Here is a 27,808-nt window from a genome sequence, read left to right on the forward strand (position 1 = left end):
TGAAGAAGTTTTCCTCTTCACCCCCACCTTCCTCTAGCTTATCTCTCCACGCTTCAGGCTCTCTGCCTTTATTCCTGATGAAGGGCTTTTGCCCGAAACGTCGATTTTGCCTGTCCTCGGATGCTGCCTGAATTGCTGTGCTCTTCCAGCACCACTGATCCAGAAGATGGGTAAATATAACCTACTCTTTTTCCCATCCTGGCAAAAAATGGTGGGTGCAAGGTTTGAGACTAGAACATCCAGGTTTAGGCTTCTGGTGCTATTTTGTCTAAACCATGGAGTCTCCAGATCATGGCAAAATTTCAGAGCTACATGGTCAATGGTCATGGTGTGATAATTTCAAAAGAGAAACACTTGCAGGTGATAACAATGCAACAATCTGTTTGAGCAGCAAAGATGATGGTCTCAGTCACAAAAGCAAGTAGGTCATAATTATCATACAAATCTTACTAAATCACTTTTGTAAATTAAAGGCTTCCATTAGCCTTTGTTAAGTCTATTTTTCTACGTTAAAAAAGCCTCGGCCTGCTGAAACTTTTCAGGTAAGCATTTCCTCTTAATTCTTGCAACATACTTGTAAATCTTTTCTTTCCTTCATTGCAATTGATTCATGATGACTTTGTCTCTAACAATTAATGATTTGAACATCACTCCAAGTTTGTTTCAGTTTTCATTCCTCAACGCTAATGGATCTTTTTAAAAAAACTTCTGGAATCTGTGATGGGATCTACAGCTTTGTCAATGATTAACCATTCCTTCCTTTTGGGTATGATTTATATGGTATCATGTTTTGTTGATATCTGTCTGTTAGTTTTGAAATATTGTCTGCAGACAGAAAAATTAACAAGCAGGAGTGAAAACATCATGTTTACCTCACCAGTGACGGAGGTAATAATTAACTATCTCTATAAAGGTTATAATTAAGAGTAATTAATGGCAACAAATATTTTGTCACTTGGACAAGAGTAATGTGGAAGGAGTGGTGATGATAAGGAAATTGCATTGTTTATGCTGTGCATACCCTAGAGATGGACCTGATTTGGAAGTTGTACAAAATGCAGGAAACAGTCAGCAGGTTCGGCAACATTCATGAACAGCTAATCTTTCTAGAACTGACTTTCTGTTAGAATATTGTTAGATACACTCCAGGCTGGCCCCCCATTTTCTACCCTACATAACTTTGAGGTCATCCAAGTTGCGCACATTCCAATTTGCACTATACTCTGTTCATCCCTGAACTCTCTGGGCAGCTACTTAAACAATCCTTCGATTTTTAAAAATCTCTACTTTCGAATCCTCCACGGTCTTGACTCTGGCCCCTCAACCATCTGAGAATCCATCTTATAGAGTCATAGAGATGTACAGCATGGAAACAGACCGTTCGATCCAACCTGTACATGCCGACCATATATCCCAACCCAATCTAGTCCCACCTGCCAGCGCCCGGCCCATATCCCTCCAAACCCTTCCTATTCACCCCTCAGCCTCCGACACTCCAGGGAAAACAGCCCCAGCCTGTTTAGCCTCTCCCTGTAGCTCAGATCCTCCAACCCTGACAACATCCTTGTAAATCTTTTCTGAACCCTTTCAAGTTTCACAACATCTTTCCGATAGGAAGGAGACCAGAATTGCCCGCAATATTCCAACAGTGGCCTAACCAATGTCTTGTACAGCCGCTACATGACCTCCCAACTCCTGTACTCAATACTCTGACCAATAAAGAAAAGCATACCAAACTCCTTCTTCACTATCCTATTCTTCTAAACTGAGCCCTTTGAGCATCCTGATTTTAATCTCTCTGCCATTGGCATTACACCTTCAGCTGCCTGGACCCAAAGATCAGGAATATCTTCCTTAATATGCAGAATACAAGTTTTTTGAAAAAAAAAACAGAACAGTACAGAGGACAACTATATTAAAGAATAAAAATCAAACTCTCTAGACACATCCCCTTTCTTCTAGATTGATCACTAGTTCAATGGCATGACGAGCCAATCAAAAAATACAACGTTTAGTGGGGCACAGTGGCTCAGTAGTTAGCACTGCTACCTCATAGCACCAGGGACCTGGATTCAATTCCAACCTTGGGCGACTGTGTGGAGTTTGCACATTCTCCCCATGTCTGTGTGGCTTTCCTCTGGGTGCTCCGGTTTTTTCCCACAGTCCAAAGATGTGCACTTCAGGCGGATTGGCCATGTTATAATGGCCACAGATATGCAGACTAGGTGAACTAGTCATGGTAAATGTAGGGTTATGGGGTGGGTCTGGGTGGGCTGCTCTTCGGAGAGTTGGTGTAGATTTGATGGGCTGAATGTTCTCCTTCCGCACTGTAGGGTTTCTATGATGATTCTAGTGTTTCTCTCCCTCACTCTCCTCCTTTAAGACATTCCAAAATCACACATCTTTAACCAAGGTTTTGGTCATCTGCCCTAACATCTTTTCTGGTGGCTCAATTCTTTTATAATGCTCCTGTCAGGTGTCTTGGGATTTTTTATAATATTGAATTGCTACATAAATATAAGTTAAAGTTGTTGTTATAAAGGGTTCTATTGCCTCAAGCCATGAATTAATAGTTGCCTAAATTTTCTTAGATTAGCAGCGGACCCGTAGAAGCACAATTCTTTAACAATTGTTGATTGCTTACCAGAAGTTTTTACTGACTACGTCATTTGCAAAATCTCACTGAAACCCTTTGCTTGCACAATGTTTACAGGCAGAGAAGTGGATTCTTGTTTATCAGACAATGAATTTTAATGTTCACTCTAATAATTATTTCAATTCTTACAATCTCTCTGGAGTGGCATACTTTAGATGCATAACACAAGTGTTTTTTTTAAAAAAACAGGCGCATAGAGAGAAGAATTAAATGAAATTATAAAAATCACCCATCTGGACACATCCCCTTTGCTTCACTTTGAACTAGTTCAATGGCATCATTCTGATGAAGCGCTTTTGCCTGAACGTCGATTTTCCTGCTCCTCGGATGCTGCCTGACCTGCTGTGCTTTTCCAGCACCACTCTCATCTTGACAATGGCATTAATAGCTGATTAACAAGTTAAAATATCTTGTGCTTACTCCTAAAGTGACCTTGTGGACTTCCTCCTCCACCATCTAACTCTAATGATCAGCAATTCCTTTTACGTTGTTTGAAGTTGAGAGAAAGCCTCAGCATTGTACCAGTATCTATCTACCTTCCCCTCTAACTCCTTCAAAAGCATGAGGAATCTAAGGGGAAAATAATTAAATGAGATTCCAGGCTTGGCCCAATTTTGAATCATGAACATATTGGAGTCGGCTATTCAGCTCCTCAATCTGCTCTCCCATTTAATAGGATTATGACTGATCTGATTTTAACCTCAAACCCTCCCCTGATAACCCTTCAGCCTCTTGCTTAACAAGAATCTATCCCCTGCAAGCCTTAAAAATGTTCAAGGACTCTGCCTCCACCGCATAGTCCCAAATACTCACAACTCTGTGAGAAAATAAATTACCCGACCTCTGTTCTGAATGGATGATTCCTGATTTTTAAACAGTGACCCCTAGTTCTAAATTGTCCCATAAGAAGATATGTCCTCTCCACAACTGCACTGTCAAGACTCTTCAGAATTTTGCATGTTTCAATCAAGTTATCTCTCACTCAGGAAATATAAACCTATCCTGTTCAATCTTTCCTCAGAAGACAACCTTACCATTTTAGATGTTTGCTTAATAAACCTTCTCTGAACTGTTTCCAATGCATTTACATCTTTCTTTAAATAAGGAGACCATTACTGTGCATGGCACTTCTGATGTGGTCTCATCAGTGTCTTGTATAATTGAAGTATAACCATTACGCCTTTGCATTCAGTTCTCTCATGATAAATGATTGAATTCTATTAGCTTTCCTAATTACTAGCTGTACCTGCGTTCCAACCTTTTGTAATCCATGCACAAGGTTACTCAATCCCTCTGAATTGCAGAGCCCTGCAATCTCTCATCAGCATAGAAAGAGATCATTCATTCCATCATGTCTATACCAGTTCTTTGAAAGAATTCTTAAATTTCATCACAGGGCCCAGCCTTTTTTCCCATAAAATACTAAATTAATTGTCTTTAAATAAATGTCTCTCTGATATGGGGCAATTTAGTTGCATAAATCATATCATTTTTTTCAAAACGATAGAAGGTAGAACAATATTTAAATGTAGAAATCACTGGACACTTCTCCCTTATTTTACTCTGACCATAGTGCAGTGGCATGATGAGCTGATTACACAACAAAATATTTCATGCCTTTTCCTAAACTGGCCTTGACTGAGTTTCCTTAGAATCTGCTTCAACCTATCTTTTGGTCAGTGCATTCCAGACTATGACAATCTTCTTTATGCAGAAATTGAATTCAATCATCACCAATTACTGGCCATATATATGTCATAAAATCATAGAGACATACAGCATGGAAACAGACCCTTTGGTCCAATGCATCCATGCCAACCATGTATCCCAAACTTAACTAGTCCCACTTGCCTGTGTTTGGTCCATATCTTTTGAAACCTTTCCTATTGACGTACCTGTCCAAACGTCTTTTAAATGTTGTAATTGTACCCGCCTCCACCACTTTCTCTGGCAGCTCATTCCATACATGCACCATCCTTTACGTAAAAATATTATCCCTCAGGTCCCTTTTAAATCTTTCCCCTGTCACCTTAAACCTATGCCCTCTAGAATTAGATGCCCCCAGCCTTGGAAAACAATCTTGGCTATTCACCTTATTTGTGTCCCACATGATTTAATAAACCTCTATAAGGTCACCCCTCAGCCTCCTATGCCCCAGGGATAAAAGGTCCCATCCTAACATTATAACTCAAACCGTCCGCTATTGGCAACATCCTTGTAAGTTTTTTCTGCTTTTAAGAATTTGTGCTGTGCATCTGGGGACACTGACAAGGTCAGATTTAATGTCCATCTCCAGTTGTCCTGAGCTGGTGCTGGGTCTTCCCCCTGAACTATATTGTAGGGAGTGTTGCTCCAACAGAGTGTTACAGATGGAATTTCATAATTCTGACCCAGTGACAACAAGGATGAATGGCAATGTGCGTCCACTAAGAATAATGTGTGATTTGGTAGGAAAACTGGGAGGAAGGTGCAGACAGTTCTCTCCAAATATTTGTTATTGTTATTTAATTGTTGTTACTGTTGTCTTACTGTGTTTATACACCACCCTCTCATATGATTAAATGCCTGCATTGCACCCAAACATGAAAGGCCATAGAATATCACCCTGTATGTTTGCTTTGATCAACTTATGCAGAAAAATTGAATTTGACCTTTAATGTATTTAACGTAGTTGCTAATAATGATGAGTTGTGTGTTTGTACTGTATAGTTACAAAAACAAAACTTATTAGTGTTAGTTCCCTTGTGCAAACTTTATGGGAATGAATAGTCAAAGGAGTTTGAGAAGATAAAGTCTGAACATCTGAACTTCTCCTTGAAAAATTCCACTTGTCAGATCTTAGAAGAAAGCGCTGCCAACATTGTGAGGAGACCATCTGCAATTGTATGTCCAGATGAAAGTATTTCATTACAGTCTAGATTAAATAATGACCAGCTAGAGGTTGTCATCAGTTCACTTTCTATCTTGGTTCCATCTCTGTGATTTGAGTTAAAATCATGGCCAAGAAATTACCAGTCTAAATGAAGTTACTTCAGGCAATTCCTCCAGTTCCCAGTGGACATACGTCCATCATACAAAATTGGCTGTAATTTTGTGGCAATTGGTACTTATAGGATCATCTCATGCAAAAGGCCAAAAGGCTACATAATCTACAAAATGGCTACATTATTACAGGAAGTTAGTCTTCCGAGGTTAGGACTGGAGCTCATAAATGAAAAAAAAAGATTTGTTCTATCATTGCTGGAAATAGGAAACATATTTTCACTTCACATCAATGTCCATTCAATACTCAACTGTAGGAGAGCCATTTAACCCCAAGAGTACCAACGATCAATAGACGTGGTGTGTCCTGAATCTTCAAGCCTTGATTATTTTCTTACACTATGGCTACGTTTCTAAAGGTATGACAAATGTATGCCGTGGGATTTCTGTATTTAAAAACAAAAATCTGTTCAGAAATGTTATGTATCTTTGGAACAGTTAGGACTTGAACCCAGGTCCTGTAGCTTGGTGGGGGGTGGGGTACAGGCATTACTACTGTGCCACAAGCACCCTTCACTACCTTTCTGTGTTTAGGCTAAAGCTGTAATTCATTACTTTGGGATTCTGCTCAGAAGTTTCTTTTTCTTCTGAACTACAATCCTTTCCTTCTTCATGGGTTTTTATTATGACTTCAAAAATCTTTGTCACTTTTTAACTGCCCCTGCTTCAGCACCTGCTCATCCTCTGGGGCTCTGTATTTGAGCAAAGGGCTATCCAGTTATTCCACACTAAATCAGTCAACAGTTGGGGGTGGCACAATGGCTCAATGGTTAACACTGCTGCCTCACAACACCACGGTCCCAGGTTTGATTCCAGCCTTGGGAAACTGTTTGTGTGGAGTTTGCACATTCTCCCTGTGTCTGCTTGGTTTTCTCCTACAGTCCAAAGATGTGCAGGCCAGGTGAATTAGCCACACTAAATTGCCTATGCTGTTAGGTGCATCAGTCAGTGGGAAATGGGGTCTGGATGGGTTACTCTTCAGAGGGTTGGTGTGGACTGGTTGGGCCGAAGGGCCTGTTTCCACACTGTAGGGAATCTAATCTAATCTCACCTTTGTCAATAAGGTCCAAATCCGTTTTCCTCTTGGCCTTTGCAATCTGCACCTCAATGTTGACGTAGAAAGATGAGTTGACAAGCTGTCTTTGTTCCCACCCTGATATCTTCTATTTGAAACAGCTCAGACATTTCACATTTTCAGAATTTAATACTTCAAATAAAAAATAGTAATCAAAAAGCACAAAACAGAAAGGAACACCAATCCTTTTAAGACCAACATGCAGGCTGCACTTTAAGAAGTTGTTACTGTTAAATACAATGGCCAATCGTGGCAAAGAAATGAAGTTTAACTTTCAAGAGCTTGAAACCAAGTCCAAGGCATAGAAGGCACTTGATGAAGGAAAAACATGCAAAGACATTCAAGCAGACTTCAATGTCAAAGATAGTATGCTGAGAAAATAAAAAGAAAGGAACGTGAGAGTGGAGAATGAATTGCTAACACCACAAAGATACAATTTGCAAAACTTCTGGGATTGCAGAAAGCTCTTTGCTGAAAACAATGATACAGTTAAAGCTGACCAAAGCTTAGCACTAACTAAACAAGATTTTTCTGGAGAAAGTGAAAGCTTTGCAAGGAAAATGGACGTTAACAACTTTACTCTTTGCAACAGCTGGTTTTTATGGTTTAAATTGCAACATACCTTCATCCACAAGTGTATAATAAGTTTAATAGACACATTGCATGAATAGTTTCAACTGGCTGTCAATACAAATGAAAAAGCACAATTTCAAATAATAGGAAAGATATCCCTAGTATCCTGACCAATAATTATCCCTCAATCAACATCACAGAACAGATTATTCAGTTACTATCACAAGTGGGAGCTAGTGTGTAAGTTGGGCTGCAGTGTTTCCTGTGTTTATAAAAGTGGCTACACTGCATATGTACTTAATTGGCAGTGAAGAATTTTAGAATACCCTGCAGTCTTGAAATATAAATAGTGCCTTTTCTTTCTTTGATCCAACTCCTGCTGCTCCTGTTGAATTCTCTGGTCCTCCTCTTGGTCCCATGCTTTCATTGGACAGTCTTCAACAGCATTCCCACTGACATTCTGCATCTCAAAGCACTCCTAGGTTCATTACCTCTCTAACATTGTCTCCGGACATGTTCACTGGATCATAAAGGGAGTTTCCAAATAACTGAATTATAAGTGTTTGCATCCTCACACTGAAGGGACAGTTTGATGTGTGAAACCTGTGCTGTCAGCAGTTTGATTCAGGTTTTAAGCTTTCATTTTCTTTTTGTTAAAATTACAAAACATTAATAAGTGTGGGCAAGCAAAGGAGCTGAGAGGTTCAAGTGTGTAAATTCCTAAAAATGTAGATGCAAGCAAATAAAGATGGCCAACAGCATGTAATTGTAAGTTGATTTGTAGTCAGCACAGATTGTACCTGTCCTATTAGAAGGAAGCCAATATTCTGAATGTTTGGGAGTAATTAAAGAAAGCACACTGAATCCCCAAGGATGATTCTGAAGCATCTTAAGTCTTCTTTCAATGTTTAATTAATTTGTTTTATGCTGTCAGTGTCCAATGTTAATGTACAATAACAGTGAATAATTAACAATTACCAATTGGGCAAATGAACCAGTGACCAACCATCTCTCCTTCATAACCAGGAAATCTGTGTCATAACACATGTACTATTACCTGAAATACCTATCGCTATGGGGAGGATTATTATCTAGGGAAGCCTAGCCTATTCATAGATCTTCTATTCACAGAAACCCTACAGTGTGAAACAGGCTATTTGATCCAACTAACCCACACTGACTCTCTGAAGAGCATCTCACCCAGGCTTGCTCCCCTACCCAACCCTGTAATTCTGCATTTCCCATAGCTAATCCAATCCACCTAACCTACGCATCCTTGTACACTATGGGCAATTTAGTATGGCCAATCCACCTAACGGTGCATATCTTTGGACTGTAGGAAGAAACCAGAACACCCAGAGGAAACCCACACAGACACAGGGAGAATGTGCAACTCCACACAGACAGAAAACTGGAATCAAACCTGGGTCCCTGGTGCTGTGATGCGGCAGTGCTAACCACTGAGCCACTATGCCACCCCACAGACTGCAAATTACTGCTTTGTTGATGCAGTAGTTTTTGAGCAATATTATAAATTGCCACAACTCACTTGGCTGCAAGGTCAGATTGATTAGAATGAGCTCCACTCCAACCCTCACTCATGTACAGGCAGCTGAACATTTTGTTTCTCTCGCATGCTGATGGGATTCAGTGTAACACCAGCCTGATGGAGTGGAGATGGCGGTGAGAGGCACTTATGCTCATCAAGTGTTGCGGACAGATGTTCTGGGCAGACGGCTGAATAAGCTGGCTTTGTGGCAGGGACAATGACACTAATCAGAACTACTCACTCTGTGAGAGAAAGTGAGGGCTGCAGATGCTGGAGATCAGAGCTGAAAATGTGTTGATGGAAAAGCGCAGCAGGTCAGGCAGCATCCAAGGAACAGGAGAATCGACGTTTCGGGCATAAGCCCTTCCTCAGCCCATTCCTGAAGAAGGGCTTATGCCCGAAACGTCGATTCTCCTGTTCCTTGGATGCTGCCTGACCTGCTGCACTTTTCCAGCAACACATTTTCAGCTACTCACTCTGTGATACTTGCCACTTTGAAATTTCCAGTACTCTCATCGAAATTGTAGCCATCTTCCCCACAACTACCCTCCCACATCAAACTGCATCTCCCACAGTCCCACCCCCTTCCCCATTTCCCTCACCAATCCAGAGTGCTTTGATTCCATGAATGAAAACTATTAGTTTAGGAGAGGATCAGTGTTTCTGTTTGCCAAACTCTGAAGATTTTAACATGTATGTGAACTCCATTTCACAAGGTCTCATTTTAAATTGAGAATAATTCAAAGTTAGGATAAAACACCATGGGAGACAAGCTAATGACACCATGTCTCAGATGAAGTGTTTCCTGAAAAGCTGAAAAAAAGCTTTTAAATTAAATCTGGTGTGCTGCTTCAGTCTAAGTGCAATACTTGTTAAAGTGAGATAATGCATCTTTCTCTTTACATCAATGAAAGACAACATTGATGTTCACTTTAAACACACTGCTCCATTGTTAGCTAGCTGCTGTTTCAGTATTCCCAGCAAAGTGATGTACAGAGCTACAGGAAAATGCATGTCACTGTCTGTTTACATTTTCCACAAGATGCATTCCCTTTCTGTGTGCGCGAAGAAGGTGATGAGCTAGTTATGATTTCCTAAGACATAAATGAATGTACTGGCCAGTTTCATGAGTCCAAGACAATCTTAATTATATAAGCAAGGCATTTTGAGAGAGATGTACAATTATCTAGGAGTACTAAATTAATCATAGCGTTTGATTGTCATAATCAGAACCAATCCTCTGAGTGGCTGGAAAATAATCCCATTAGAGCTTTACGGATTGCATATTTTATAGTCAACTGCCTCCTGTGTCTCAGCTCCCCCCACACACCCCCTACCCAACCCCACCCCCATCAGAGCAAATTGGCAGTTTCCTTTCAGAGTTGGGCTCTGCTTTATGTAAATCAAGAACCCCACAGGGCCATCTGTAATTTCCACACAAGGACAGGATCAGGAAGATTCATAGGTCACATGGCTGAGGCAGCTTTAACGGAACCTTTTGGAAAATGCAAATATGGGACATCATTATCCCTTCAGCAGGTATCGTTTTCTAAACTACTTTGATAAAAAGTATTCTGAGGGATGTGGTTGAAGTGTTCTCTGTGTTTTTGAGCCAGTCATCTTCCTGGGCTAATTTTTAAGCAGGTTAGTTATTAGGTTGGCTTGACATATGCCTTATGCAGTGTGCTAAAGCAGCGAATACAGTCAATTAAATTTCCCAAGGGGTCTATTTGCAGGGTTGAGCATCTCTGGATATTTTGTAGGCGTCTGTTGCTCAGGAAAGCAAAAAGTACAAGAAACAAATGTGAGGGAACAGACTGTAGGGAAGAGAATAACTGGTTTTTCAAGCCTGCATGGTTCACTGTGGCAATGGTACTCCCAAACCCCAGCCATGTTATCTCCTGGGAGAAGCATAAAACACAAAAAGAAATCCAGGGATAGTAATGGGGAGAAAGGCACCTTTTAGACACACCCCTCAAGTAACTGAAAAGAGTCCAGGAGATCCTACTGATAATGCTGACATTGACAGTAGATGCACTTATCTTCCTTCCTATGAGATCTCTACCTCAGCCATGATTAGTCCAGTTGCCTCTGGAAGAGCTATCAGTAGCCCTCCCAACATCGAACCTCCAAAATTGAATGAATTGCAGAAGTTCACGACCTCTCATAGAACCACTTCCTAACAAGCCAGTCCCTATGTCTTTATAGCTTAAACACAAGTTTGCCATCTTCCCTGATCTGCCAAGCTGATCTCTGGTATGGAATCCTTACATTGTCCATTAGCACTAGCAAGAAGCCATTGTGCACCAAAATCGTCTCTCTCTCTATTAGTGAGATTGGGCTTTACAGCAGCCCATGGATAATGGCCCTTGAACTGCTCACCATGTAAAATTAAGCTGAGCCCTGTTTTGTTGCTGTTGTTGTTTGCTATGTTTTGAATGGCATTTAAGAGTTAGGGAAGATTGGTGGTTCTTGCTGTTGCCTGGAGAGAGCCTTGCTTGGGGGCTGGGAGGCTTTGCCCTTCAGCCATTGAGACTTCAGACAAGACCATCTGATGGGAGGAACCTTCAGTCGTCTGTCTTAAAACCTGAACAAGGAAACAGTTTGCAGTGGAAGTCCGCGCGCCCACGGTAATTACTTCCCATGGTTCTTTCTGGCAGCAGCCTGACACAGCTGGTCCTTCCAAATTAGTTGCAAGTGACAGAACATGATGGTAAGTCGATAACATTTGTTCCTGGGCTTCCTGCTGCTTGGAAGATGGTCAAAGGGGTGGGGTGTGGCAAACACTGCTGCAGTCAGATCTTCCTTTGCATATTCACATGAATGGTTCTGGTTGGTAGCAGGTGCACTAATCCAATTGAAATTAAATTAGTTTATAATTTATATTTTTTAATTAGCACACTATTAGTGATATAATTGGTATACCACCAGTTCTGCTGTTGGCATTGCTAATTAAGCCTGGAGCTTGAACATTTCAATCTCAAATCACATCCAGAGGAGATCACAATGCATGGGATAGCACTTCCTTTACATCACGTACAATGAAATCAAAATTGTGTTTATAAAGGATTGTTTATATTTCTAAGATATATAGCAAAAAGGGCACGTTTCCTGACATAGCACTTTCCAACTAAATGTAGTTTTATATAAACTATACTGATGAATTATAACTAAGAAAGTGCACATTGATAAACACTTGTAAGTGGATCATTTTAATTTAATTATTATAAAGAAGACTGCTTCCAGAAATTTCATACTGTAGTTTTCACTTAAAGGCAATTACAGCTGCTTAATGCATGGAACCAAACATTTGTTTGACATCTCCTAATAAGCTCTCAAAAGCTATTTAATATTTCAGTGATTTTTTTTTGCACTTTTCAAAAGATCAATCTGTAGCTTCCCAGCTCATCAGCTGGTTTGCATTTCAGAATGATGGCAATAGTGTGAGTTCAGTTTCCTGAGGTTAGTCTGAGGTCTTTATGCAGGCTCTGCCTTCTTGAATTTGCCCCTCACTTGGCCCTCAAGTTATACTCAACACTGACCTCCTCTCTCTAATTGAGAGCAGCATAAGTCTTTTGTTACAATGGCAACTTTCCCTTTCACTTGATGCACTCCCAGACCAAATTTACCACAGGCCCTATACAGATTCCAATTGCTTGTACCAAACATATGTCATAACCCAACCTGAGAAGATTGTTCTTTCTTAAACCAATGTGAATTTTCCCATTTCCCATATAAACCACATTTAGATCACAATCTTGTGCTGTTCCTCTGATCAGAAAGCAAGGTAGACAGGGAGTTTACTTGTGCGAGAGGCCAAAAATCAGCTTGTCAAAGGCTGGATGAACCTTTGCTACTAATTTGTTGGAACTTTAAAGATGGGTCAAGCCTCCCAATGCTAGGCCTTAGGAAGTCCATTTGCATGTCGTGCTGCTCATTAAAAGGCCAGCTCCCCCATAAATAAATTCCCTTTTCCTCTCAAGTTCGTGGCAAGGCATTGCTACATGCTACATTTCTAACTGTATTTAAGAGGCATGCAGCAGGCGAGGCACTGTTCTTACTAGAGTTTAGAGTGATGCTTTGATCTCTTTGGGAATGTTTGTCTATGCCAAGTTGTGATTGAGATCTGATAGTTGTCATCTAACTTACATGGGGCACAGAGAATGACCCAAGGTGCCAGGCTGGTGTGTAATGAGTATGGGTCAAAGAGACTGGCCAAGGGTGCACATCTGCCTGGCCAAGAGAGGCAGGCTAATGGGGAAAGGATGGAAGGGATGGAATGTTTAGCTGTGGGTATCTACTCTAAGAGTTCAAGTGATGCTCTTGGCTTGCAGTTAGTGTACGCCTGTCAAATATGGGGACAGCATCTTCAATCCTGTAGTGTGAGACCATTGTCTGTTCCTGCCCCAGATGCGCTGAGCTACTAATGCATGTAAAAGCAATGAGCTGAGAACCACATAGTCACACGAGACAAGACGACTGGCCCTAGAGCGGACGTGATGTACACCTCCACATTCAATACCTGAGAAGATTGTTCTTTCTTAAACCAATGTGAATTTTCCCATTTCCCATACAAACCACATTTAGATCACAATCTTGTACTGTTCCTCTGATCAGAAAGCACCAATAAACTCTCTGTCTACCCTGCTTTCTGATTAGAGGAACAGCACAAGATTGTGACCTAAATGTGGTTTGTATGGGAAATGGGACTGTCTAACAGAAGACTGCTCCTAGGATCATCTTGCATCTCAGGAAGGGCATTCAGCCCCATCATGTCTGATCATAGAATCCCTACAGTGTGGAAACAGGCCATTTCACCCAACAAGTCTACACCCACCCTCTGAAGAGTAACCCACCCAAACCCATCCCCCTACCATATTACTCTATATTTACCCCTGATTAATGCACCTAACCTACACATCGTTGAACACCACGGGCAATTTAGCATGGCCAGTTCACCTAACCTGCACAGCTTTGGATTGTGGGAGGAAACTGGAGCAACTGGAGGAAACCCACGCCAACATGGGGAGAATGTTATATAAAAAGAGAGTAGCTAAAGTCAGTGGAGGCCCCTCAGATGATGCAACTGGACAATTGGGAACAGAGATCAGGGATATGGCAGGAAATTTAAACCAATTCTTTGCATTGGTCTTCGCAGTGGAAAACATAAACATTCCAAAGACAAAACTAAGCAAGATGCTAACGGGAGAAAAGATCTTGTTACAGGCTCAGTCAAGAAGGACAAAGTATTTGACAACTAATGGGATTACTGAATGGACAATTCACCGGGGCCTAATGGCCTGCATCTAAGAGTTTTAAAGGAAGTGGCTGCTGTGATAGTGAAGGCATGGTTGAAATGTTCTAGAACTCACTGGATTTCAGAAGGGTTCCAGTGGACTGGAAAGCTGCTACTTTGAAACCCCTATTCAAGAAGGGAGGGGGATAAAAACAATTAACCTAACATCTGGCATTGGAAAATGCCAATGTCCATTTAGGAAGAAATAGCAGGATATTTAGAAAAGCTTAATGTAAACAATCAGAATCCACATGGTTTTGCGAAAGGGAAATCATGTTTAGCAAAATGGCTAGAGTTCTTTGAAGATATAAAAAGTAAATTTGATAATGAGGAACTGGTAGATGTAGTGTGTCTGGATACCAGAATGAATTCAATAAGGTGCTTCATAAAATGTTATTGCACAATCTAGGAGCTCTTGGTATTGTGAGTGAAATAACGCCACAGAGGCCAGTATCCCATCACCAAGTCACCCTTTATTTACACGTACACAGTACTTGACACTGGTCCAACTTCCTCAAAGCCAACTCTCCGAATGAACAGTGACACCCCTGCTTATATCTGTTGGCCAGGGCTCCCTGTTGGACCAGATTCCTAGGCCTGATTCCTGGGATGAAAGAGTTGACTGATCAAGAACAGCTAAACAAGTTAGACCTTTATTCATTATAGTTTGGAAGAATGAGGAGTGACCCTATCTTGAAAATGCAAGATTCTGAAAGGGTAGATTTTGAGAAGATGTTTCCACTAATGTGGCCATCTCAGACATACAGGAATTGTAACAGAATAAATTATATTTAAATTAAGTTATATTTTATACACATATTTAAAAGAGAGATGCAATGAAATTTCTTCTCCCAAAGTATATGGATTCTCTACTTCAGAGATTTGGGGAAGCTAGATCATTGAAAGTATTTAAAAAAGAGATTGATAATTGTTTGAACAATCAGGGAGTTAACGCCTTGTTAAATGGTGGAGAAGGCTTGAGGGGCCAAAAGGTCTACTCCTGCTCCTATTTCTTACGTTCTAATATCAAACAATGCTAGAATTACTAAGCCTACTACACAAGTTACACATGGCATCCATCTTCCAGCTGGCAGACTGAAGAAACTTTGATTCAATTAGTCTGTGAGAAATCAGGCCCAAAGTTGAAAGGTCGGGAGTGTAATTGGTGAGCTGTTCCTTTCCCTGCTCCAGCAAAGCCTTGTTCATAACACGCTAAACATACATAGTCTATTTAAGTCAGCTTGTTAAGCACTGATAAGAAGTTTTGATTACATTTCCCTCCCCCTTATTTTCTCTCTCATCTCTCATCTCTGTCTACCAGAAGTTTGGACTTTCCAACTATAATTCCCTTCTGGGCCCAGAGAAGATGTAGATTCCCTTTTCCTCAGTCTCTCCAGATTTTTTATTTGCACAAATATATTTTATTCATACAAAGATTTTCATGTACACACATAACTTCATATATTTGCCATCAATAATGACAAGGTAAGCTTGTGGTTTGTGATGCCAACATTATTGTTCATTCAATCATAAATCAAATTTTTTGCATTATCACAATTTCATTCGTTTGGTAAAGTGAGAGAATACCGTGCACGATGTACGTTTTGAGACCATTCTTCTGGTACTCCAGACAACTTTCCTCTTAAATGTAAACTTTTTAAAAGTTTTCATCATCTCTCAATAGTTTTCTCTCTCATTTTCAAGCAGCGAGGTTATTTGTAATTTCAATTAAAATTTGAACTGAACACACAAGAGGCCTTTGGCCTTGATATAATGATTTTCCATGAGTTGTAAAATCAACGGCTTTTGTTTATGCTTGTATGAAGAAAGTTATTTAGAAGAGGGAAGATATGGGTGCAAGTAGAAGGAGAAAGAATTCAGCAGGACATGGAAGGCATGTCATGAAGGGTCCATCTAAACATAGCAGAACACTCTAAACAAAGCGTATATGTTGCACTAACTGATAACAATAACATCAGTCAACAAATGTAACAGCACTGGACACTCTGCTTTATTATTCTCATTCTATTTCTTTTCTTAATCTTGTTTTTATCTTTGGTCAATAACTGCAACCACACTTTTCCCCCTATTTTTCCCTTGCGTGCTTTCTTTGTTTACTCTCTTTGCTCCAAATTCTCTTTCCCTCCCCCTTATTTTCTCTCTCATCTCTCATCTCTGTCTACCAGAATTTTGGACTTTCCAACTATAAATCCCTTCTGGGCCCAGAGAAGATGTAGATTCCCTCAGTCTCTCCAGATTTTTTATTTGTACAAATATATTTTATTCATACAAAAATTTTTATGTACACACTGAGTTACTAAAACAGATTGGTTTTGCACACTCTTTATATACAGAGAACAGGGGCGGCTTGGTGGCTCAGTAGTTAGCACTGCTGCCTCACAGCACTAGGGACCTCGTTTAATTCCAGCCTCAGGCAACTGGCTGTGTGGAGTCCGCACTTTCTCCTGTTGTGTGCATGGGTTTCCTCTGGGTGCTCCAGTTTCTTTCCACAGCCCAAACATGTGCAGGTTCAGTGGATTGGCTAACTTGCCCATAGTGTCTGGAGATGTGTAGGTTAGGTGGATTAGCAATGGGGGTAGCAGGGATAGGGCAGTGATGTGAGTCTGGGTGAGATGCACTTTGGAGAGTTGGTGTGGAGTTGTTGGGCTGAAAGGCCTGTTTCCACACTGTAGGAATTCTACATTTCTATGAACAAACATTGGAGTTTGACTTTCTCTACAGTTCCAACAAACTCAAGGTATTTCTTACTTATGCAAGATAGTATTTATATGATAAAGCTGCTCAGATAATAGTATCAGGTGAAGAACTGAGCTGAATATCCCTGCTTTGAACACACATTTATGCTCGATTAGCTGTATGGGTTAACCTCAGGGAGAGCATTAATCAGCCAGTGAGCCAGTTCTATCAACACTTGCTATGAAGACTTGCAATAAACAAGGTACAATGGTGGCATTGTGGTGATGGACTAAACATCCAGAGACCCAGGTTAGTGCTCTAGAGACACAAATCAAATCCTAACACAGCAGTTAATGGAGTTTAAATTTATTTAATAAATCTAGAAATGTAAAGCTCGTCTTTGTAATGGTGACTGTGATAACCATCATCGATTGCTGTTAAACAGGATACAGTCGAGAAAGAGATTGATGGATATCTATAAACTAATGATATCAAAAGATATGGGAATGATGTGGGAAAGTAAAGTAAATAATCAACCTGTAGTGATTGTACTGAGGTCAGCCAGGTAGTCCCTATAGAATATGAGTTTCCTGACTGGGGCTGTTAACCTGGTCCAATCAGGGAGCCCTGGCTGACAGATAAGAACAGGAATGTCAAAGGTTCTGTTCACTCTGAGAGTTGGCACTGAGGAAGCTTGAGCAGTATCAAGTACTGTGCAAGTATAAATAAATGGGTGACTTGATGACGGGATACCAGCTACTGTGGAGCTATTTCACATTTGAAACCCAATTCATCTATTTAGCAAAAAAATCATTTGTTTATCTCTCACTTGAACAATTCCTCAAATTTCTGCAAACCATTAATACAGTTATTAAGGAAGGGAAGAAAAAATGTCACATTATACCTGAGTAAGACAAAAGCAAAAAAAAAGAACAGGGGTGTCAGAGGTTCCGGTCACTCTGAGAGCTGGCTCTGAGGAAGCTGGATCAGTGTCAAGGGCTATGCACATGTAAATAAAGGGTGACTTGGTGATGGGATACAGCCTCTGGGGAGTTATTTCACAACCATATTTAGAATTGTGGAGCAGGCCATGGGGCTGAATGGCCTACTCCAGCTGACCATTCCACTGGTTGACTAATGTCCTTTAGGGAAGGAAATCAGCCATCTTTACCCGGCTTGGCCGGCACGTGATTCTGGACCCACAGCAACATAGTTGATTCCTAACTGTCTTCAGAAATGGCTGTGCGCGAGGCAATTTGGGATGGCCAGCAATTGTTGGCTTTTTCAGTGATGTCCACATCCCATTAAAGAAAAAAAAGATGGAGGCTTGGAATCAAGACATGAATGGAGAGGGAGAACAGAGCTTTTGAAAAGTAACCACTAGTGATATACTCATAAATGTAATCCTAAGCATGCTTATTTTCATATACAGAACAGAATATTTATTCTGGTCTGCTACTAAAAGTACATTTGGCAATTGCTACCTCGCAGGACAAGCTTCATATTGCTCCACTCTCTGCATTCAATCCCACTGCTGAGGTGTTGAACAAATGACTAGGATTTGATGCCATGACCCTGGTGCTGAGTAAATCTAATCAGAATTTCCTGTAGGGATGCAGTGTGTTCAGCTATTTTCCTTTGCTCTTTCCAGCCCGGGTTTAAATCAAGCCTAGTTTGCAGATGCATATCTATTTTAACTGAAATACGTTTGGGTAGTTTCAATCGCGTTTGCAGCGCGGACAATCTGAAGAAAGCAGCTGCTGAAAAACTCTGAGTAAACGCGTCAGTCTCGCTCAGGAAAAGCGACAAAATTGGTGTAGCTGTTAGGAATGTCACAAAGCACAGGAACTGAAGGAAGGAACCTTTTCGTCCCTACCATTGTGTATGTGGGTGCATCTGTTTAGTGCCTGTCATGATCTCAGAAAGTCACAAAACACTGACAGCAATGAAACATTTTTGAAGTGGACTCACTGTTGTACAGTGGGAGATGTAGCAGTCCATTGTGCACAGTAAGATCCCACAAAATGCAATGAAGTAAATAAACAGATGTTGATTGCTCGATTATTGTCAGTCAGGATACTGGGAAAAGTCCTTGCTCTTCTTTGACGTGTAGAATCTTTTATCCCTCCTGCTAACATGAACGACAGCATCACTGATAATGCAACACTCCTTCTGAACCGCGTTACAGTGTCCACCCACATTATGATTTGGAATGAAGGAGCGTCGCTCCGAAAGCTAGTGTGCTTCCAATTAAACCTGTTGGGCTATAACCTGGTGTTGTGTGATTTTTAACTTTGTACCACCCACATTATGTGTTCGGTGGAGTGGGCTACATTTAAATTCTCATTTTTTTTCACTCTACCGAATATATTTATACATACGCCCACAATTGCACACATTGGATATAAAGGAAACAGAGGATTGACATGCTTGTTATATTTTTAACTGTTGTTCACTTCCCTCTCTATCCCGTCAACATTCTGATGACCTGCAGCCGACGCCATGCACTCCCATTGTTTTTATAGAGAAAGGTGCGTGCGGTGTCTCATATGATCGCAGTGACCACAGCAACAAACCCTTTTAGCTCAGCAGTTGGCTGGCCTCTCACACTGGGAACATGCCAAGAAACCGAGGAAGTGCCAGAGCTTTTCAAAAAAAAGATACAAACAAATCAAGGATGTGGGAAGTCAAATCTTTTTGTAATTAACCAAGCATTCTGGAATACAACACAATGTTGTCATAGCTCTAGCTGGGGGGAGATATTACTTAAAACATTATGGTGACCCCTGTTTATATATAGGAGGAGAAAGTGAGGACTGTAGATGCTGGAGATCAGAGCTGAAAGTGTGTTGCTGGAAAAGCACAGCAGGTCAGGCAGCATCCAAGGAACAGGAGAATCGACGTTTCGGGCATGCCCAAAACATCGATTCTCCTGCTCCTTGGATGCTGCCTGACCTGCTGCGCTTTTCCAGCAACACATTTTCAGCCCTGTTTACATATAGCTAATTTTTGGCGTGTAGTTGTCACTCTCAAGACCACCATGTACTGTTCATGCACGGTTGCCCTAAGTGGTAGATTTTGTATTTGAAGTGATTTGATACAACCGACAGCGAGTTCAGAGAGCAGTAAATTGTAGAAACATCATGGTTTGGTAAGCGTTTGTCTGTTCAGTTAAGCTCAGGCCAGAACTCTCAGTATTTCTTCATGCAGTACATATTTCCATGATAACCTTGCAATTGACATCGCCGACTTAAGCTTCTCTGGTTGCAGCCTTCTTCAGCAGTCTCTCCTACGTCACTCTGTTGTCACTGTTTAATCACATCATTCCTCAGAGGCTCATCTGCGCATTTCTTAAACTTTATTTGTACATGTCAGGACCTGTAATTTGATTGAGGAAGGCTGGGAGCTCTGCTAGTGCAAACGGTTTTCACTTATTGAATATTTACACTATTTACAGAGATAAGTTTCAGTAGGATTCTATAAGAATTTTCTTCCTGCAGGTTTTATCTCCATGTGATCTCACATCACCTGACATATCATTAATGATGCACTTTAGCTATTAACATTGCAGTGGCACAGTGGCTCAATGATTAGCACTGCTGCTTCACAGTGCTCGATTTCAGCCTTAGATGACTGTTTACATTGAGTTTGCTACATTCTCCCCGTGTCTGTGTGGATTCCCCCCCATCCCGCGTGCTCTGATTTCCTCTCACAGTCCAAAAATATTCAGGTTAGGTGGATTGGCCATGCTAAATTGACCTGTAGTATCCAGGGATGTCTCAGTCAGTTGGATTAGCCATGGGAAATATGGGATTGCAAGGATACAGTGGGGGCTGAGTCTGGGTGGAATCCTCTTTGGATGGGTGGTGCAGACTTGATGGGTTGAATGGCCTGTTTCCACACTGTAGGGATTCTATGATTAAAGCTGTTGAGTTGTTATACCACAGCAAACACATATACCATTCCATCTGTGTGTCAATTGAGTCACATATAGATCAGATCAGGTAAGCATGGCAGCTTCCATTTCCTATTAACTTCATATACTACACCTCCCCATATGTCTTACATCTACCCGTAACCTGTTCATGTTTTCCTTCTCCTTCAACCCAATGCCTCACTGTCTCTTATGCCAATCATGGTAATCATTAACCATATTCTTGGTTTTCTTGGAGGATGTGTAGGATGCCTGCTCCCCATCTTCTTGTTTTCCATTGAAACTCCATTCTACCCACCTTAAAGAGCATCCCTGTCAGGGTAGGCAAGATAACTCAGTCTTTCTAGAAGACAGTGAGTTGATTCCGTCCTAGAAATGACTACTCCCTTGATTAACAGTCCTATATTTTTACTATAGAAATTTGTGACCACTTGGAATGAGACCAGGCCATTCAGTCCGTCAAACCAGCGCAAATGGATTGTTTCTAAGACTACAAATATGCCAAAAAATCTCCTTGACTTGAATTTGGGTCTGAATAAGACTGAGATTTCCTGAACAGATAGAAGAGGTTATAGAGAGCTCCAAATGGAGTGGACTGTGCAGATGAATAGAGCTTGTTCTCCCATTCTCAGGCCAGTGATAATTTATAAAAATTTCTTATGACAAAATAGGAAGTGAAAATCCTTAAGATGTATCCATATTACATATATCCTCAATAACCTTTCAATATTCTGCTACTGTATTGCAGAAAGGGCAGAGTTTGATATGATGATTTAACATTCCTCTATGGAATTAAATGCGCGGATAGAGTACATATAATCGGTTTATATTCAATTGCATTCAGATCAATGGTTCACCTCAAACTCTTTTTTGAGAATGAGATATTGTGCTTGGGTATAACGTTTGGGTTTGGGAATCAAGGAGGGATTTTCTTTTGCTTTCCTGGAAATAATTGAGTAGGAATTTGTTCATAGAAGGAGGAGAACGAACCTTTTCACAACATTGAAAGGTTCTTGAAATGGTTCTGTATCTATATTTTCCTGTCTGTCCTTTTTTACAGCATTTCTTTTTATAATAAGCATATTTCACCATGTACTCCTTTAAAACATCATTTTCAGTATCTTTGTGATTTAATTTTTTGCTACTCTTTTTCTTTCACCTTTCCAGTTTTGCAACATCTTGCACTTTCTATGATTGTGTACTGCAGTGTTTCATGTAAGTCAGACTCCACTTCAATTTGACGAGTTTTGCAGGTTGTTGATAAGAAAACCTTGATGACAATACTCAGTAAAGGCTGCCTTAACAATCAGAACAGAGTTTCTATTCAGGCACTCGTTCTTTCCAATGCTGGAATGATAGTTTCAATTTACTACTGCTCAGCAAGGGATTTTTAGATTCTCCGATACTGTTGAAATTCAGGGTACTATTGTATCAAGTTGGTATAGGATATCTGGTCACTGTTTAAATTAGAGGCGCTGTTGTATATGTGTGTGTTGTTTCATATGTGGGTGCTATTGTATCTATGGATGCTGTTGAATTTCTGGGTGCTGTTGAACATCTGGGTGCTTTTGAATATTGAGGTGTTGTTGAATATCAAGGTGCTGTTCAATATTAGGGTGCTGCTGAATTTCAGTGTGCTGATCAATATTAGGGTACTGCTGAATATCAGTGTGCTATTCAATATTAGGGTGCTGCTGAATATCAGTGTGCTATTCAATATTAGGGTGCTGCAAAATTTCACAATGCTGTTCAATATTAGGGTACTGCTGAATTTCAGTGTGCTATTCAATATTAGGGTGCTGCTGAATATCAGTGTGCTATTCAATATTAGGGTACTGCTGAATATCAGTGTGCTGTTCAATATTAGGGTGCTACTGAATATCAGTGTGCTGTTCAATATTAGTGTACTGCTAAATTTCAGGGTGATGTTCAATATTAGGGTGCTGCTGAATATCAGTGTGCTGTTCAATATTAGGGTACTGCTGAATATCAGTGTGCTGTTCAATATTAGGGTGCTGTTGAATATCAGGTTGATGTTAAATATTAGGGTGCTACTGAATTTCAGGGTGCTGTTCACTATTAGGGTGCTGCTGAATATCAGTATGCTGTTCAATATTAGGGTGCTACTGAATATCAGTGTGCTGTTCAATATTAGGGTGCCGCTGAATTTTAGGATGCTGTTCAATATTAGGGTACTGCTGAATATCTGCGTGCTGTTCAATATTTGGGTGCTATTGAATTTCAGGGTGCTGTTCAATATTACGTGCTACTGAATATCAGTGTGCTGTTCAATATTAGGGTGCTACTGAATATCAGTGTGCTGTTCAATATTAGGGTGCTACTGAATATCAGTGTGCTGTTCAATATTAGGGTGCTAGTGAATATCAGTATGCTGTTCAATATTAGGGTGCTACTGAATCTCAGGGTGCTGTTCAATATTAGTTTACTGCTGAATATCAGTGTGCTGTTCAATATTAGGGTGCTGCTGAATATCAATGTGCTGTTCAATATAAGGGTGCTACTGAATTTCAGTGTGCTGTTCAATATTAGTGTACTGCTAAATTTCAGGGTGCTGTTCAATATTACGTGTTACTGAATATCAGTGTGCTGTTCAATATTAGTGTACTGCTAAATTTCAGAGTGCTGTTCAATGTTAGGGTACTGCTAAATTTCAGAGTGCTGTTCAATATTAGGGTGCTGCTGAATATCAGGGTGCTGTTCAATATTAAGATACTGCTGAATATCAGTGAGCTGTTCATTATTAGGGTGCTATTGAATTTCAGTGTGCTGTTCAATATTAGTGTACTGCTAAATTTCAGAGTGCTGTTCAATGTTAGGGTACTGCTGAATATCAGTGTGCTGTTCAATATTAGGGTGCCGCTGAATTTTAGGATGCTGTTCAATATTAGGGTACTGCTGAATATCTGCGTGCTGTTCAATATTTGGGTGCTATTGAATTTCAGGGTGCTGTTCAATATTAGGGTGCTGTTGAATTGTATGGTCCTGATGCAACTTCTTATTGCTGGTCAGTATTCGATCTAATTGCTATGATTGTCCCAGTGAAGTTCTCTGGTCAAGACCTTCAGCATTTCACTGATCAGCCTGATCTCTATGTTCCATCAATTCTCATTAATGTAAGTGAATTGTTGCTGGTGATTGTTCGGAAGCAGCAGAACATAAAAAAGGACTGAAACCATGTTAAATTTATTATAGGAACGGAAGGTGCTGAAAAAACCCAGCAAGGCTTGCAGCATCTGTGGAGAGAAAACAGAATTAATGTTTCAAGTCCAGCGACCCTTCTTCAGAACTGAGGGCAACTCGGAAAAGGTGGTATTTATAATGAAAAAGGGGAAGGGGGCAGAGGGTGTGGTAGAGAAAAAAAGAGTGAGTGGATAGGTGATGATGGAGCCCAGAGAGTGAGAGAAAAACAAAGTTAGACGGACAAACAAATTGCTGATAGTAAGCCAGCGAAGAAGAGGAGCTGGCTACGTAATAATGAGGTTTATGAGTAGTTGAAATTGGCTGTGCTGAAAGGAGCCCATGTCAGGACAGGACCTGGGGTGTGACGCTGGGTAATAGACATGGAAGGAGGAGTTCTTGCTCTAAAATTGTTATACCCAATGTTGAGTCCTGAAGACTGTGCGGACCCCAAGCAGAGTGTTGTTCTTCCAGCTTGAATTGAGTCTCACTGGAGCACTGAAGCAAGCCTGAGACAGAGATGTCAGCATGGGAACACTTTGGTGTGGCAAAGTGACAGGCAGCTGGAAGCTCTGGCTCATTTTTGCGGACAGAATGTAGGTTTCTGCAAAACGGTTGTCTCTCAGGTGTAGAGGAAACTGCATTATTGTTTTGAGTACATAATAGACTCAAAACATCAATTCTGTTTCTCTCTTCAAACATGCTGCCAGAGCTGCTGAGTTTTTCCAGCACTTCTGGTTTTGTTTTTATTTCTGGTCTTCAGCATTCAGAGTATTTTGCTTTGCTTTCATTTGAGTGTTAAATTTACACTTTGGTTCTTTGAGAGATAATTTCTTTCCTACTTTGCACATCAGTTGATGTATATCAATGTAATTATTGTGCTCCTTGATCTATCCACACAGTTCTATTTTGATCTTTGAAATCTGATAAGATGTTGTTCCCTGCCATGATGAAATGGGATCAATGCTGGTGATGATAATATCAGCCTGCTGTGATCAACAGTGACAGAGGTCACAAGGCGATTTGTCAATGTCAAAACCAATCACAGAATGTCCTTGTGTTTGAAAGGGTCTTTGTACTTATTCAGAAATGGTGAGGGCATGGTGCAAGATGGATCATTGTGGAGAATTGATCATGTTTTATGAATGAGTAAAGACAGCAGACAAAAAGAAAAGAAAGGCAGAAACTATTAATATTAACAACAATCCTACCAAAGAAGACAGCAGATGTACAAAAATGATACCTGACTTCAGGGGTTAAGTTATATGGGGACATTATACAAATTAGGCCTGACATCTTTGTAATTTAGAAGGTGAGCTGGTCAAACTCTTCAAGATATTGACAGGAAAAGACAGGGCAGATAAAGATAAACTGTTTCCATTGGTTGGGAATTCTAGATCTAGGGAGCATAGCCTGAGAATTAGGGCCAGCCAGTTCAGGAGAGATGATAGGAAGCACTTCTAAACACAAAGAGTGGTAGATGTTTGGAACTCTCTTCCACACTAGATCAGTTGTTAATTTTAAATTTAGATAGATAGATTTTTGTTAAGCAAAGGTATCAAGGGATATGGGCCAAAGACAGGTATAGGAGCTAGGCCACACAGCAGCCATTATCTCATTGAATGGTGGAACATGTTGCTAGAGCTGCTGAGTTTTTCCAGGGGCTGAATGGCCTATCTCTGTTCCTATATTCTATGTAAGATACCAATTTGGTTCTAGGTTTGTGCTGTCTATGTGACAGCTATAGCTTACATTGCCCACAGTCAATGAGTTTGGGCCACACTGTGCTCACTACTAGTTGTGCTTCACATTGTGTCCTCAGTATCATGCTAAATTCTCTGTTGTTACAGCTCACATTTTACCCTCGATTGTTATGTCTCATTCTGTGCTCTAGGTTGTTTTGGCTCATCTTATGCCCTCTGTTATGCATCTCGCCAAGCTTGCAATGGTTTGATGATAAGTACTGTTCCATTATTTATCTTCATCCTTTAATTTTTCTACCTTCAACAACTGCGTGTTATTCAGCGGCAACAATTATATTGCTAGCGCAAGCCAAAATTGCTGCTTCTGAATATTAATAAATTAAACATTTACTTATTTTTGTGACACGATTGCCTCCTCTTTGTATGTCATAATTACTTCTTTCAGTCTGTTTCATCTCTCAATTTAAGAGCCTTCTTTGTTGCAAATTACTACAGCCTTCAATTCAGAGCCTCACCCATAACAATGAAATTTGTGTTTGCCACTCAGTGCAGATGATGGTTGAAATTAAATGTCATTCTTTCTCCACACAACACTGACAATATTTCAAAATATAGTGCCCTAATTACTTATGGATGTTCCATTGTTGCAAAGATATTATATAAATGCAGGTTCTTGCTGCTACACTTCCTCTGGACGAACACAATTCAGTAAGGTCAATGAATGCTGAATTTTGGAGCATTGTTTAATTCATTCATGGATCAACACAAGTTTTTGGACAGTGTGGAGACTATGCATTTTAAATCTGAGAATTACAATTCCTGTAAAGGCTAATAATTATAAAAGGATATTTGAATGTCCCCTCACTGGAAGGGGTGCTTGACAAGATTTCATATTTTGAGATTTTTCTGTAACAAACAAACTAAATAAAAATGTCTAAATATGATTTTATGTTTATCCTCTCAAAGACATTTTATTTTTCAAAATATTCAAAAATCCTTCTCTTCAGGTATGGCTTGTTCCAATTCTTAGCTAGATACATTCTCTGGGAGCAAGTCTAAAATTATTTTGAACTCTGACTGGCTTGTTTCCTTTATCCTTTTCCAAAAAGGTAACTTCTAATCTCCAAGCTGACTACCACAAATGTACCCTGGCAATTCTTCCCTCTAGCCAATATTAGGCAAATCGTCTCATTCTGTTTCAGTCCTCGTGAAGTTGGCCTATTCAATCTGAATATGAAACTCTACCCTGATTCTACATGATCGACAAAAGAGACTCGCTGCCTCTGTCTACACACACACATACATATTCTTGCAGACTGTCTATGTCTGAGAGAATCACAGATCTCATATCTGTGACCCAATTTTATGATGCCATCCCATGGACTTCTCCTTTCCAATGATCTATTTTCAAAGGCAACGTGATTCATATGGGCCTTGTATCCAGGTAAAAATGCTTTTTAGCAGTCTTTTACAATCCCAACTGCATCCTGTCTTGAAATTAGAGGGGCAACATACAGATATGAAATAGCTGGAGTCAAAGATACTTCCATGGAGGTGTACAGGTAGCAGTGTGGGAGTAGGAAGACATTAGAACCTACAGAGTCCCACCAGCTCAATGACAGGGCAGATGTGTTCAAGGAGGATGATGTAGTTCATCCTTGTCAATTGCTGCAACAAAAGGATGAGAAAAGCTACTTTACCTTTGTAAAAGTTACATACGGTCATTCCTAATTCAGGTTTTATGAGTGTTTGTGCTTGTTAGTTGGACAACAGGCAAGGGCCCTTCATTATCTCCTTTGAGGAAGGCTGTCATTTAATTGCCAAACAGGAATACCGTTGGATGAATCCCAGTGGAGTCGGGAAGTGGTCCTTAAGCAGGAATTGAGGTAAAAACAATGACTGCAGATGCTAGAAACCAGATTCTGGATCAGTGGTGCTGGAAGAGCACAGCAATTCAGGCAGCATCCGAGGACAGGCAAAATCGACGTTTCGGGCAAAAGCCCTTCATCAGGAATAAAGGCAGAGAGCCTGAAGCATGGAGAGATAAGCTAGAGGAGGGTGGGGGGGGGGAGAGAGTAGCATAGA

At 40.4% G+C, this 27,808-nt stretch overlaps 1 long non-coding RNA gene across 1 annotated transcript in view; it reads right to left on the reverse strand.

The window, feature by feature from the left end:
* Positions 1-18,981, reverse strand: part of LOC122539288 — a 29,861-nt gene extending 10,880 nt beyond the window's left edge. Inside the window, exon 1 of the long non-coding RNA XR_006309020.1 lies at positions 18,860-18,981. This is a non-coding gene — a long non-coding RNA (uncharacterized LOC122539288). The remainder of the gene's footprint in view (positions 1-18,859) is intronic.
* Positions 18,982-27,808: the final 8,827 nt, after the last annotated feature.

Source organism: Chiloscyllium plagiosum, chromosome 32 (assembly GCF_004010195.1).
Source record: "Chiloscyllium plagiosum isolate BGI_BamShark_2017 chromosome 32, ASM401019v2, whole genome shotgun sequence".
Taxonomy (NCBI): Eukaryota; Metazoa; Chordata; class Chondrichthyes; order Orectolobiformes; family Hemiscylliidae; genus Chiloscyllium; species Chiloscyllium plagiosum.